Consider the following 3,554-nt stretch of genomic DNA (forward strand, 5'->3'; position numbering starts at 1 on the left):
AACAAGTGTAATGCTTAATTGGGTCGTCCACTCACAGTTAACAGCCTTTGTATTGAGTTTGTGCTTGAAATGTACTGTAATTCTGCAAACTGTTAATACAATTTTCAATCGATCAATCAATACTCATTGTGATGGAGTGGTGTTTATTATTTGTTTGTTAATTTTGGCAAAGTACCGGCGTCTAACTATAGATGTATTCTGTTTGTTATACTACAGAACTGCTGTTTATAAAGACTGTGGAATTACAAGGAAGTCAAGTCTATGTCCATCATTGCATTCTGACCGATGCACCATCTTGGTGAATGCACAAACCACAAAGAACTTGCACCCCCATATTTCCCTATTTTATACTCGTCATGATGTGCTTTCAGTGGTTTACGATTTTCCACCACTGTGGTAGACAACACAGAGCTGTATTTTGCGTGTCTTAAAGGGCCACTTCACCTCTGGAAGAAAATCCAGTCACTCAATGTTAATGGTATTTGTAATAGATAACAGTAGCACAATTTGAAATTTGCACCCTTTGACCAGAAAAATAATGAAGTCTGTGTATTTGACTAGGGGTTGACTGGATTGCTGAATTCCTACAATGCCCATAATGCTTTGCTGTGCTGTTCCTCAGGGGGAGGCTGCGTAGGTGGGCCCGTAGGTGTGACTTTATGATCTTTATCCTCCCATTTTCTACAAACAACAAATACACATGGAAGTGACCCAGTGTTGCCATGTCTGCTTATTATAAGCAACTTTGGGCTTATTGTTGTTGCTTGTAAATATTGGTGGTTCACAGTCACTGGTTGATGTTTCTTTTTTTTGGCTTGTTTCTAAAATGTAGTTGATATTTGGGCTTTCATCCAAATGTTTTTCACACCAGTGGTTCTCCATGAACATGCCAAGGACCCCCAAATTAATTTGTATTTTTCCACGTGCCATGGAGCCCTGTATTAGATGTGTTGTTAAAATATTTCAAAGATATTCCACATTTGCACTTTATCCACTCAAGATTTCTTTTGAAAATAGCCGGCTTGGCACATAATATAAATAACCAAAAATATATATGTGCATATTGTTTTGAGGCTGGTTTGCACTTTGCATGGACATGGTTGCTTATTTCTCTCACAAAGTCAAAGAACTGGCAACCTTCACTGCGGGTGCATTTTTGCGAGAATAATAACAAACCCCACGTTGACTGTATCCACTTTTTGCTAGCCTTTTTCGAGTGGATGACAAAAACACGACATGAAGCCATGTGTTCCTTCTTGTATAACGTGAAGTGTTGGAATGTATGATCATTAATTGCCTGTATATATATATCACTGTATGTATATTTATATGTATACCTTTATTGAGAGCACGTGACCTCATACCGGTCACGTGATCATGTGATCTGTATATAGGGAAGTGAAAATAAAGACACTGCTCTCTCAGCCATGGTCTAAGAAGCAAAGCCACGTCTGCTCTCTGAGTCTCTTTATTGCCCCTCCGTCATGCTTCCGGCTAGCTCTGGGTTGTTGTTGGTCTGACGCTATACGCTAGCTTTGTTCAACAGGTCATGGAGCCCAGTGGTAGAGGCAAGAACAACCAATGGAACCGAATTCGCTTTGACGGAGATGAAAGGAACTTTGAATTATGGTTGGTAAAATTTCTCGGCTACCTCCGGCTGAAAGGGCTGAAAGACACCATACTATACGAGCCTGATATCGACGACGAGGAAACACTCGATGCGGAGGAAGCCGCAGCAAAATTGAGGACGCCGAGAAAAATGAAAACGCTTACGCTGAACTGATTCAAATGCTCGATGATACGATGATATGATGAAGTTTGTCGTTGGTTATGCGTGAGGCAGCGGATGACGGAAGAAAGGCGTTACAGATTCTGAAAGATCACTATGCAGGCAAGGGGAAACCGAGGGTGATCAGTTTGTACACAGAGCTGATGTCGCTCCAGAAAACTGCAGATGAAACAATGACAGACTATATTATACGAGCAGAAATAGCTATCACGGCACTGAGGAATGCGGAAGAGACTTTGAGTGATGGCTTGCTAACAGCTATGGTTCTGAAGGGGCTGCCAGAATCTTATAAGCCATTTACCATCCACATCGCACAAAGTGATGACAGGATCACCTTCGCCGACTTTAAGTCCAAACTGAGGAGTTACGAGATCACTGAAAGGTTCAGTAGCAGTTCCGGGGATGACAGCGTGATGAGACTAAGAAGCAAGGACAACGACGTGAGACTGTCCTGTTATAACTGCGGCCAGAGAGGGCACAAATCGTTTTAGTGCAGAGATGCTGCTGGTCAGAAAGAACAGAGACAGTGGTCCAACACATAATGACACCAACTGCAGACGAAGAAGACGGAAAGACAACGTCAATGTGACGCAGGATGAAGAGGAGCACACGTTCGCCTTCAAGGTGGGCCAGGTGAACCGCGACTCGGACGGCGCCGGGAGACCGAAGCAGAGACTTTGTCGGAGTAATACTCTGAGCAGAGGGCTGATGGTCGACACCGGGGCTACGTCACATATTGTGACCGACGTGAAGAAGTTCCGAAACTTCGATGAGAATTTCGAGCCACGGAGGAATGTTCTGGAGATGGCTGATGGAGTGAGGGCCTCTGGCGTAGCGCTGAAGAGAGGTACTGCAGTGTTTTACCTGAGAGATACCAAGGGTCGAGAGGTGGAAACAATGCTGAAGGGGGCGCTGTATGTTCCATCCTTTCCCCAAGACATTTTCTCAGTCAACGCAGCAACATCAAATGGAGCCACATTCATCTTCAAAGAGGGACAGAACAAGTTCATCCAGAGAGACGGCACGACATTTGACATTAAGGTACATGACAGGTTGTTTTATGTAAACACCGTTGATGAGAGTATTGATGTTGATGAATGTCATGGGTGCTATGACATCAAGACGTGGCATGAGATTCTGGGACATTGCAACTACGAAGATGTGTTAAAACTGCAGAATGTAACTGATGGTATGGAAATTAAAGGCAAGGTTGATATTTCCAAGTTGTCATGCGATGTGTGTATAGAAGGAAAATTTGCTCAGAGCCGAAATAGAGAACCAGACCAAAGAGCTAAAGCAGCACTAGAACTTGTACACACTGATTTATCTGGACCAATTGATCCAACGGCTAAAGACGGATTCAAATATGCTTTAGCATTTACTGACGACTATTCAGGAGCTACTTTTGTTTATTTCTTGAAATCTAAGAGTGACACAGTCCAAGCTACAGAGAAGTACATTGCCGATGTTTCACCCTATGGGAAAATTAAGTGTATTCGTTTGGATAATGGTACTGAGTATACTTCTGGTCACTTTCAGGCATTGTTAAGCGGAAAGTCCATTAGACATGAGACCTCAGCTCCATACTCACCCCATCAGAATGGGACAGCTGAAAGAAATTGGCGAACGCTGTTTGAGATGGCCAGATGTATGCTGATTGAGTGCAAATTACCAAGGGAATTGTGGACATATGCGGTAATGACGGCTGCTGTTATCCGAAATAGATGTTTCAATAAGCGTGTAGGACAGACCCCATATTACATGC

Source organism: Electrona antarctica, assembly GCF_951216825.1.
Source record: "Electrona antarctica genome assembly, contig: SUPER_24_unloc_1, whole genome shotgun sequence".
Classification (NCBI taxonomy): Eukaryota; Metazoa; Chordata; class Actinopteri; order Myctophiformes; family Myctophidae; genus Electrona; species Electrona antarctica.